At 33.7% G+C, this 12,841-nt stretch overlaps 1 protein-coding gene across 5 annotated transcripts in view; it reads right to left on the bottom strand.

The window, feature by feature from the left end:
* The window catches only part of GPC5 (glypican 5), a 1,091,572-nt gene that overhangs the window by 950,496 nt on the left and 128,235 nt on the right, over positions 1–12,841 (bottom strand). The gene's annotated exons all lie outside the window — the stretch shown is intronic.

The raw sequence follows: 12,841 nt of genomic DNA, 5'->3' as shown, positions 1-12,841 counted from the left end.
CTCAAACTCATAAGGAAACAAATGTTTATGGTTTAAGAGAATAGCTGCATTTCCGATTTTTTCACGTATTCTATCTGGCAAAAATCCTTACCCAGATACTATCATAACTAACTTAAGAATACATGGGATTTGTCCCCATTATAAGGCATTTCCCCCAAAATGCTAGAAGCCTTCTCAACTAATTTCCCTTACCTCATTCCTCTCTCAGTAAACTCATATATTATAATGGCAGCTAAAGCAGTAATTCAAACTTATATTTCAGTTCTCCTTACTTCCAAATGTTCTAGTTCATTTAACTAAACATAAACTGAGATATACCCGGAGACATCAAATGCTATAACAACAACCTCTCATACCTAACATTAAATTGCAAAAGAGTGATAGCATCAGGAATGCACAATGGAGAGAGAAGTGAGAAAGACAGAGGTTTTCACCTCAGAAATGTGAAACAGGATGAAAAATGGTGAAAGACAAATACATTATCAACTTTCATGATCCAAAATTCACATTCTTTCCCAGATTTCCAATTCCCCCACTGCCTCATTCCCCATTGTGTTCTGATTTCATCTTCCACTTATTTCACCCTTATCTGTTGTTCAGTAGAAACCCCTTGAAATTCTTATACCATAATTAACCAATTTATATTTGCAATATTTTTGTCAACAAATCCCTTGCCCCCTTTGTTCTATTCTGTTCATATCTTGACAAGTCCTAATCCTGAGTTACATATGTTTTTTCTATTCACATACCAATGGTGGCGAGTTTCACAACAAATTTAGTAAATCTAACTTCAACTGGTTGAACTGCTACATAGCACTCTTTTTACTCTTCCTTGATTATTCCTCTATCCAGATTGCCTTTTTTATTAATAATGATGCAAAACTATTTTTCCTCCTCAATTCCTCTTCACCATCCTCTCTCAATCTCATTCTCATTAGAAACCTCTTTCACCCAGAGAAAAAGCTATTCATTAAAATTCCCTCTTCTATTTATACAGTTCAAATTCCATTCTCTCAATGGAAAAAAAAAAAGAACTTTTTAAATACCAGTTTGAATCCCCTTGATCCCATTTCCTCCCATCTTCTCCAAGAACTTATCTTTTCAAACATCTCTCTTTTTTCCTAATTTTCAACCTCTGCCTATCTTTGAATTCTTTCCCTACTTCCAATGATTATGATTGATCTCTTCTATCCTTAAAATGCCATTCAATTGACTACTGTCATGTCAAACTTTTGTCCTATATTTCTTCTTCTCATGGTAAAGTTAGAGAAAAAGCTGTTTATATTTATTAGTTGTACTTTCTCAAATCCCACTCACTTCTGCAACCCCATGAATATCTGGCTTCTGACCACAACACTCAATTAGAATTGCTTTACATAAAATCACTGATGATCTCATCAATTCTAAACACAATAGCTTATTTTCAGTTTTCATTTTTCCTCATCTCTCTTGAACTTGTCATGCTATTGATCACCTCCACCTCCAGAATATTATCTCTTTTCTAGGTATTCTCCTGGTTTGTCTATCTATATGATCAGTCTTCAAGCTCCTTTAGTGAATCATCATATGTTCTCCCTCCTGTGTTCAAGTGTTCATCCAGGGCTCTGTCCTGGACCCTCTTCTCTTTTCAACTTATACTTTATTTCATAATATCATCATTCTTTGGTTTACTCATCAGTTCCATATAGATGACTCACACTACTAAATATTTGGTGCTTATCATTTTCTTATCTCCAATCCCACATTACCAACTGCCTATTGGATATCTTCATCTATATGTTTCAAAGACATCTAATATTCACTAAATGTGAAATAAGAAATAATTATCTTTTCCCCAAAATTCAGCCCTTCTTCTAACTTCCTTATTTCTCTTGATGGCTCAACCATAGTTTCACCAATCACAGCATGCAAACTTGGAATTACAAGTTCATTCTCCTTGAACACTACTTTTTTTTTTTCTCCTGTACCCAATTGATTACTAAATCTCTAACACCATCTCCCAGATCTTTCTCTTTCCTTCTATATTCACAACCCCCTATTGTTTTTCAGCCCCTCTCACCTAATTGCAGTAGCCTCCTAATAGTTCTCCCTGCCCCAACTCTTTTCTCTTTCCAAGCCACCTGATAATCACCTATCACATGGATTTCTCTGAAAAGACAAATCTGACCATATCACTCTTGCTGAGAAGGTTCTGACTCCCTGTTGCCTCTCAAATAAAATATAAGCACTTCTGTTTGGCCCTTAACAAGTCCTTAGCAATTTGACCCTAACCTATCTCTATATTTATTTTACATTGCTTTCCCTTACATACTGTACATTCCAGCCAAAATGGCTTCTGTATTGCTCAGCATACATGAAATTTCATCCCCACCTCTATGTCTTTGCACAAGTTATTCCACATGCTTGAAATGGTCTTTCCTGAATTGTACCTCCTGGAATCCCCAGCTGCCTTCCAAAATCAGATCAGATTATCAACTCATGTAAAAGTCACTTTCTGTTCTCCTAAATTAGTTTTTCTCTTCTCTTGACCCCTTCATTACTGTCATAAAGACACAATCATCCTTGTGAAGGCCTTGATAAAATCTGACCTGAACTACTGCAATAGTCTTTTTATATAGTCTCTCTGCATGAATTTTCTTTCCACTCATTCTCAATTCAGCTGCCAAGGTGATTTTTCTTAAACATAGAAAATGGAGGTTTATAAGCCAGTGCATTGAAAGAGCCAACATATATTTAAAAGATATTCACTAATGACATTCATGTTTATTTAAAGGACATGATTTGAAGAATTGGAGGGAGTTAGAACTAGAAAATAATAGTCTTCTTCACTGCCATTTTCAAAATGGATGAACATGATTCCAGCATCTCTTTAGAGAGAGATCTATAGAGAGAAAGAAAGGATTTTGGAAGACACATTCATGGGAAAGTCAGCTTTTCAGCATGTCCCTGATTTCCATCTGACCTCTCTAGATATCGTAGGGCATTTCCTTTTGGATGAGATTGAAGCTTTTCTTTTGGTTGACTTCTCTGTAGAGAGTTTATTCATTCTGGAAATATATTAGTATATTAAAATCTGTATAAATTCTGTGATCTTTGTTTACTATTTGCTTAGATAAATAGGTGTATTCACTATTCATTGTTAATGATAGCTTTTAGTATAACTAAAATTTGATGTGAAAGATTCAAGCCTGCTTGAAATACCTCTCTTTCCCTTTAACAGACAGGAGCCAGAAACAGATCTGAATTAAAAAAATAAAGTTATTCCATTTATCATCAATGGGCATATTCTAGTCTTTACCCCCATAATCTCAAAAGAAAACTGCAAGGTCATGTTTAAGTACCCTTCTCCTGCTTTCCAGGAAGGAATTAAAATAACTTTTGTAGAAGGTAGCAAGGTTCCAGAGATGCCTATTCATGCTTCCCTATGAGCCACATTTAGAAAATCATATAGATAGACAAATCAGGACTTTCACATAATCTATGTTGTAAACATATCCCTCCACATAGAAAATCCTTGTTAATTTGACTTGACTCCCACCTAAATATCAATGAGTCCTAGAACAGTCAATCTTGGGGGAAATAAATTAGGAAGGAAGGAAGGAAGGAAGGAAGGAAGGAAGGAAGGAAGGAAGGAAGGAAGGAAGGAAGGAAGGAAGGAAGGAAGGAAGGAAGGAAGGAAGGAAGGAAGGAAGGAAGGAAGGAAGGAAGGAAGGAAGGAAGGAAGGAAGGAAGGAAGGAAGGAAGGAAGGAAGGAAGGAAGGAAGGAAGGAAGGAAGGAAGGGAGAGAAGGAGGGAAAAGGAGGAAAGAGAAAGAAAGACTTGACAGTTTTTTGTCATGCTTGCTAAGTAAAAATATGGACCTAAAACATGAGTTTAAATAGCACTAAAACATGAGCACTCTAACAAAAGACAAGTGCTCCATTTGAGGACAAATATATCCCAACCAAAGACCTATCTAGCAAATGTCAGCAGATTGGCAAAGAACCCTAACAGTAGGTGGCAGTAGTAACTTGTGGAGAAATCATAGAATATATAATAGTGATGATTCATGGTATATACCACAGTCTCTAGAAAATTAAAGTTGAAAGTTATCCCAAAAATGAATCACATGTTACCAAAAACTATATAAAACGAATGGAAAATGAATGAACAGAGAAGTAGAGCAAGGAATAATAGAGAAGCATTATGCCCCAAAAATATTCATATGCAAACGTAAGATCTAACTGAAGACTTCCAAATATGACAGGTAGATCTCCTATGTACTATTTGAGGAGATAGATAAAAATCACTCAAGATAAAATAGTATAGATGAAAATGTGGCATTAACAATTTAAGGAGTATTTATATGAATAAAATCAGATCTAATTAAATATTATATATATATATATATACATATATAATTTTTTATAGCTCTAATTTTTTCCTAGGTAAATTAAATAGCACACATCATATAGAACTCACTTGCTTTAAAAAAAGAAAGCTGTTTTTTTTGTTTGTTTGTTTGTTTTTATAGATTAGGAGAAATGTTACTTCAATTTGATTTTACTAGATCACAGCTTCCTAAACTTTTTCTACTCACAATCCATTTTCATCTGAGAAGTTTTTATGTAACCCTGGGTTATATCTATTTTCATAAAATAGATATACAAATCTAATATTTACTCTTAATAAATCATATTTTCACAACTCCCACATTCAATTATGAGACCTCATATAGGACCACAAACCACAATTTAAGAAGTTAGAAGCTAGAACACTGAATATGAATATGAATATGTACATTATTTTTGTTTCATTTATACATAATGTAAAAAAAATAATAAAAACCATGATTTTATTATTTATTTGTAATAACCCAAATATATTTATACAACTAAGAAAGGCTAAAATAACACCATAGGCAACTTGTAAGGATCATTTGGAAAATGTTATAAATCATTCCATAATCCTGTTTTTAAGAAAAAGTGAAATGGAAAGTCTTCCACGTCCTCATAGAAATTTGTTATGTTTATGAAAGTTATATTAAATTATTTAGCAAATATTACAAAAGGGACATTTAGGAGGAAGTAACAAATATTAACAATGAACTTGGCAATGGACAATACAAAGCAGTTTTGCTATGCTTTATGAATATTTTTAATGATATATCTCTTTGTAAATGTTTTGTTAAACAATTAGAAATATATATATATATATATTATATATATGTATATATATATATATATGGAAGGGTTGTAATAAATCAAACACTTACTAATGTTCATATCATGGAAAATTTAGGGAAAATGATTGGGTGTTTTTATATCTATTGCATAATAAAGATGAACAATTATGCCTTTATAGAAATTATAAGTGGTTACATGAACCCTAAGTTTATGCGAATTCTAAATTTTATATTTCACATTAAAGACCCTGAGTTAACCAAAGTCCTCCTAAAACCAAAATGTAGGTCTTATTTATGCTAATTATGATTAATCTTCCCAGTAGAAATGAAAATATTATTATTCATTATTCATTAATTTTCTATTTGTTCCCCACAAGAACACTTTTAGCTCAAAGTAGTCATCTCTCCCTCTCCAAGAGAGTCATAATCTCTCATACTTATAACTTGCGATCTATTTAGGCAGTTAAAGACAACCAATACCTGAAACAATAACAAAAAATGTAATATACACAGTAAAGAAAATAAAAGGAAATTATGAAAGCAAGAATGATATTGAAACTGCTATGTTGAAATTAATATGCAAATAATTTCTCATCAAGTTAACAGTTGTTAACCAGCAACAAGCACACTTCATAATTTGCAAACCTTTTTTTGACTTACAATTATCAATATTTTCTTATTTTGTATGTTACTTATATATTTAAATAACTATATTTTTATTGGTATTAATAAATATAGTTTATATATTTTAAAACTTTAAACAGTAAATACAGAGGCAGAGCCAAGATGGTGGAACTTTCTAAGCTCTCTAATTCCCTTTTTACCAAGTATTTAATTCAGCCTCAAAAATACCACTAGACGGGTAAAAACCCACGAAGATTGCAAATACAACAACTTACCAGCAGAAGAGAATCTGGAATATTGCCAGAAAAGGTATGACCTGAGGTGGTGGGAACAGACCAGAGCAGAGCCAGGATAGAAACGGAGCGGGGCAACCTCTGAGGTTGGAAGGTTCACACAGAGATCTCTGCTGTAGCCTGACTGCTTTGCTTTGGTGGTGGAGTAGGGGACCAGCAGAGAAGTTGGATCCTGGGGTAGTGGGTACTCTGAGGGACACCAAATCCTGAGAGGCTCTGGCTGAGCCCACCCAGGACCAGAAATGACCTGGCTGCAGCATTCGGCAGTCACACACAGCAGGGGCACAACCCAGGGCAGCCTCTCCTCTGTGGAGTGGGAAGCTGGGGGGGGGGGGGTGTAGTGGAATTTCCCAAGCCTACTGTGCTCCCCAGGCAGAAACACTTCCGGGTGCTCTGAGGGACATGAGGATTGCTAATACTCAAAGTGGGCATTTGTGAAGGGGCAGTGATACCTTTGCTCTTTAACCTCTAGCCCCAAGGTGGTCACTAATCCTCACAGTGGGGCTTCTGGCAGGGCACTTACACAGCCCTGCCTGTGATACCCAGGCATAAATCACTTCCCCCTGGAGGTCTTCCCAGAACCCTCCCACAGCTTGGCTTTTCCTTGCAGCCTATTGAGAGGGCAAATACTGTCCATAAATCCATCCTTGCTCTGCTGAGGAAGCTGGTAATCTACTTGCCCTGAAGGCAGACCCTGAAGGCTTTAAAAAAAAAAATGAAGAAAAAATGATCCACAGTTTCTATACAGAAAAAGAACTGATTTCCAAACCTGAGGAGGCTAAATAGCACACAGCCTCTAGATAATACCCCAAATAACGCTCTCCTGGAAGAAACTATTAAAAATCTGAAGAGAGAATTAGAAGAAAAATGGAGAAAGGAAAGAGAAGCTATGCTAGAGAATAACAATGTCCTGAAATGTGAATTAGAAAAGGTAAACAACTTCCTGAAATGTAAATTGGAAAAGGTAAAGAATTCACAGGAAGTGAAGGGAAATAGTTGGAAAAGGTAAAGAAATCATAGGAAAGTAGCATATGTGAATTGGAAAAGATTAAAAAAATCCCAAGAAAGTAGGATTTGTGAATTGGAAAAAGAAAATAACTCACTAAAAAACAAATTTAGTGAAATGGAAAAAAATTCCATAGAGCAAAACAACTCATTTAAAAACTCAATTGGACACATACAAAAAAAAGTAAAAAAAAGCTAATGAAGAAAATAACGCATTAAAAATCAGAACTGAACAAATACAAATGAATGATTTACTGAAACACCAAGAATCAGTCAAGCAAAGCCAAAAAAATGAAAATCTGGAGAAAAATGTCAGCTATCTACTTGTCAAAATGACAGACCTGGAAACTAGATCTAGGAGAAAAAATCTGAGGTTTTTGGACTTCCCCAAAATTATGATGAAAAAAAGAGCCTAGATACTACTTTACAGGAAATCATCAAAGAGAACTGCCCAGAGATAATAGAACCAGAAGGTAAAATAGACATTGAAAGAATTCATCGAACACCTTCTGAAAAAGACTTAAGAAAAAAAAAAGAAAAAAAAAAAAAACTCCACAGAACATTGTGGCCAAATTTCAGAACTATCAGACTAAGAAAAAAAAATATTACAAGCAGCCAGGAAAAAACAATTCAAATACCAAGGTGCCACAATAAGGATCACTCAAGATCTGTCTGCCTCTACATTAAAGGATCGAAGGGCCTGGAATCTGATATTCCAAAAGGCAAAAGAACTTGGAATTCAGCCAAGAATAAAATACCCAGCTAAGCTGAGCATTTTCTTCCATGAAAGAAGATGGACATTTAATGAAATAGATGAATTCCATATGTTTCTAAGGAAAAAACCAGATCTAAAGAAAAAATCTCCAATCGTAGGACTCAAGAGAAGCAGAAAAAGGCAAAAGGGACTCTTGAGAACTGTATTTCTGTTGTGGATATACATTAAGACTACATGTATAATTTGATTTTAAGGATATAACCAAAAAAAAAAAAAAGGGGGGGGGGAGTAGAAATGGAAAGGGAATAATGTAAGAAAAAGGGGAAAGGGGAGATAAAAAGAGGGAAACTACATCTCACAAAGAGGTGAAGAAAACCTATCATATCTGAAGGAAGTTAGAGAGGGGGAGGAACATTATGTGAATCTTACTCCCATAAGAATTAGCTCAAAGAGAAAATAATTAACATATTAGTTTTACAGAAAATTCTTTCTCACCACATTAAAAAGAGGGAAAGGAAAAGGGAAAAGGAAAAGAGCAATAAGGAAGGAGAATAAGAAAGGGAAAGGAATTTAAAGGGAAGAGGGAAGGATATTAAAGAGGGAGGGCTGCATGATGCAAATGGTGCTCATAAGTTTAATACTGGGGAAGGGGTTCGGGGGGGTAAGGGAAAAAAGCATATTCAGGGGATATTATGATGGTAGGAAATACAGAATTAGTAATTTTAATTGTAAATGTGAATGGGATGAACTCTCTCATTAAGTGGAGATGGATAGCAGACTGGATCAAAAGTCAGAACCCTACAATATGTTGTTTACAGGAAACACATTTAAAGCAGGGAGATACATACAGAGTAAAAGTAAAAGGCTGGAGCAGAATCTATTATGCTTCAAGTGAAATCAAAAAAGCAGGGGTAGCCATCCTTATCTCCGATCAAGCAAAAGCAAAAATTGATCTAATCAAAAGAGATAAGGAAGGAAACTATGCCTTGCTAAAGGGTAGCATAGACAATGAAGCCATATCAATACTAAACATATATGCTCCAAGTAGTATAGCATCTAACTTCCTAAAGGAGAAGTTAAGAGAGTTGCAAGAAGAAATAGACAGCAAAACTATAATAATGGGAGATCTCAACCTTGCACTCTCAGAATTAGATAAATCAAACAACAAAACAAATAAGAAAGAAATTAAAGAGGTAAATCGAATTAGGAAAATTAGGTATGATAGCTCTTTAGAGAAAACTGAATGGTGACAGAAAAGTATATACTTTCTTCTCAGCAGTTCATGGAACCTATACAAAAATTAACTATATATTAGGACATAAAGATTTCAAAATTAAATGCAGGAAGGCAGAAATAGTAAAGACTTTCTTTTCAGATCATGATGCAATAAAAACTACACTCACCAAAAAGTTAGGGTAAATAGATCAAAAAGTAATTAGAAACTAAATAATCTCATCTCAAAGAATGATTGGGTGAAACAGCAACTTATAGACACAATTAATAATTTCACTCAAGATAATGACAATGATGAGACATCACACCAAAATTTGTGGGATGCAGCTAAAACGGTAATAAGGGGAAATTTTATATCTTTGAAGGCTTTACTTGAAGAAAATAGAGAAAGAGAAGATCAATGAATTGGGCTTGCAATTTAAAAAGCTAGAAAAAGACCAAATTAAAAACCCCTAATCAAATACTAAACTTGAAATTCTAAAATTAAAAGGAGAAATTAATAATATTGAAAGTAAAAATACTATTGAACTAATAAATAAAACTAAGAGTTGGTTTTATGAAAAAAACCAATAAAATAAACAAACCTTTGGTAAATCTGATTAGAAAAAGGAGAGAGGAAAATCAAATTGTTAGTCTTAAAAATGAAAACGGGGAACTGTCCACCAATGAGGAGGAAATTAGACAAATAATAAGGAGTTACTTTGCCCAACTTTATGCCAATAAATTTGATAACCTAAGTGAAATGGATGACTACCTCCAAAAATATAGGCTTTCCAGATTAACAGAGGAGAAAGTAAATTGCTTAAATAGTCTCATTTCAGAAAAAGAAATAGACCAAGCTATTAATCAACTCCCTAAGAAAAAATCTCCAGCACCAGATAGATTCACAGGTGAATTCTACCAAACATTCAAAGAACAATTAGCTCCAGTGTTATATAAACTATTTGAAAAAATAGGTAATGAAGGAGTCCTACTAAATTCCTTTTATGACACAGACATGGTACTGATACCCAAACCAGGTAGGTTGAAAACAGAGAAAGAAAACTATAGACCAATCTCCCTAATGAATATTGATGCTAAAATCTTAAATAAGATATTAGCAAAAAGACTCCAGAAAATCATCCCCAGGATAATACATCATGGTCAAGTAGGATTTATACCAGGAATGCAGGGCTGGTTTAATATTAGGAAAACTATCAGTATAATTGGCCATATTAATAATCAAATTAAGAAAAATCATATGATAGATGCAGAAAAAGCATCTGATAAAATCCAACATCCATTGCTCTTAAAAACCCTTGAGAGTATAGGAATAAATGGACTTTTCCTTAAAATAATCAGTAGTGTCTATTTAAAACGATCAAAAAGCATCATATGTAATGGGGAAAGATTGCAACCATTCCCATTAAGATCAGGGGTGAAACAAGGGTGTCCACTATCACCACTACTATTCAATATTGTATTAGAAATGCTAGCTTTGGCAATAAGAGTGGAGAAAGAGATTAAAGGAATTAGAGTAGGTAATGAAGAAACCAAATTATCACTCTTTGCTGATGATATGATGGTCTACATAGAGAACCCCAAAGATTCAACTAAAAAGCTATTAGAAATAATGCACATCTTTAGCAAAGTTGCAGGATACAAAATAAATCCACATAAATCATCAGCATTCTTATATGTCACTAACAAAATCCAACAGTTAGAGCTACAGAGAGAAATTCCATTTAAAGTAACTACCAATAGCATAAAATATTTATGAATCTATCTGCCAAGGGAAAATCAGAAACTATATGAACAAAACTACAAAACACTTTCCACACGAATTAAGTCCTATCTAACCAATTGGAAAAATATTAAATGCTCTTGGATAGGGCAAGCAAATATAATAAAGATGGCAATGTTTCCTAAACTAATCTATTTGTTTAGCGCTATACCAATTAGACTCCCAAAAAACTATTTTAATGACCTAGAAAAAATAACAACAAAGTTCATATGGAAAAACAAAAGGTCAAGAATTTCAAGGGAATTAATGAAAAAAAAATCAAATGAAGGTGGCCTACCTGTACCAGATCTAAAATTATATTATAAACCAGCAGTTACCAAAACCATTTGGTATTAGCTAAGAAATAGACTAATTGATCATTGGAATAGGTTAGGTCCAAAGGACAAAATAATCATTAACTCTAATAACCTGGTGTTTGACAAACCCAAGGACCCCAGCCTTTGGGATAAGCACTCAATGTTTGACAAAAATTGCTGGGAAAATTGGAAATTAATATGGCAGAAACTAGGCATTGACCCACACTTAACACCATACACCAAGGTCAGGTCAAAATGGGTTCATGACCTAGAAATAAAGAATGAAATTATAAATAAATTAGAGGAACATAGGATAGTTTACCTCTCAGACCTGTGGAAGAGGAATGAATTCATGTCTAAAGAAGAACTAGAGATCATTATTGATCACAAAGTAGAAAGCTTTGATTATATCAAATTGAAAAATTTTATACAAAGTCAATGCAGATAAGATTAGAAGGGAAACAATAAACTGGCAAAACATTTTTACAGTCTAAGGTTCAGATAAAGGCCTCATTTCCAAAATATATAGAGAATTGACTCTAATATATAAGAAATCAAGCCAATCTCCAATTGATAAATGGTCAAAGGATATGAACAGACAATTCTCGGATAAAGAAATTGAAACTATTTCTAATCATATGAAAAGATGCTCCAAATCATTATTAATCAGAGAAATGCAAATTAAGACAACTCTGAGATATCACTACACACCTGTCAGATTGTTTAGAATGACAGGGAAAGGTAATGCAGAATGTTGGAGGGGATTGTGGGAAAACAGGGACACTGATACATTGTTGGTGGAACTGTGAATACCTCCAGCTATTCTGGAGAGCAATTTGAAACTATGCAAATATGAAGAATTCAAAGAAACATGGGAAGACACGAGGTGATGCAATTCAGAGAAGCTGGAGCCAAAAGAACAAAAAAAGACAATAACCACAACATGAAATCAATATGCATAGGCAACCTCTGTTCAATTACAAGTCAATAACTATTGTATAATGTCAAAATTTAGTCAACAAGCTTCCTTTCTCTTAATATTTAATAAACTATGTTGTTTCATGGAATGTTCTTAATAAGGCACTTTGGTGGGAAATGTCTTCTGTCCAAAAAAAAGCATATCAATTTAAAATATATGAACTTTTATTTTTCAAAGACTTTGACTTGGTAAACCACCAAAAAAAGTTCTGCTAATTCCAACTTTTGTCTGCTAAGTATGAAAAATACAATTGGAAACTACATGCAACTTTGATTAATTTTATAACCTAACTGTAATCCAAGACTACATGATTCCAAGAAGATAGAAAATCTTTCAAAGTTAGCATAAATTATTAATATTAGAAATGCTAGATGAGAAAAGATTAATTATATTGTCTTCTTAATAATTTAACCAGAATGTTTTTTGGATCTCCTTATCTTATTATTCCTGTGACCTTACATTTGTAATTAATTCTTATACTCTAAAATCTGAGAATCATTGGCTTACAATAATATTCTAGTGCCAATAAAAAGATACACTGTGTGTATTACATACATATGCATATATATATATGGTTTATCATTTTTGCACACATACATATGTGTGTATATGAGCACATAAATGCATAGAAAGTGATAAAATAAGAATATTTTCACCTGATATAAAAACAGTTGAATTTGGATAAGGGAGAGCAGATCAAAAGACAATTTGACAAAAAGTCCTAGGGAGTAATGGGAAAGGTGAACAAT

This window comes from Sminthopsis crassicaudata, chromosome 3 (assembly GCF_048593235.1).
Source record: "Sminthopsis crassicaudata isolate SCR6 chromosome 3, ASM4859323v1, whole genome shotgun sequence".
Classification (NCBI taxonomy): Eukaryota; Metazoa; Chordata; class Mammalia; order Dasyuromorphia; family Dasyuridae; genus Sminthopsis; species Sminthopsis crassicaudata.
Note: the sequence above shows the minus strand (reverse complement) of the source record. Positions and strands in the feature narration are given on the sequence as shown.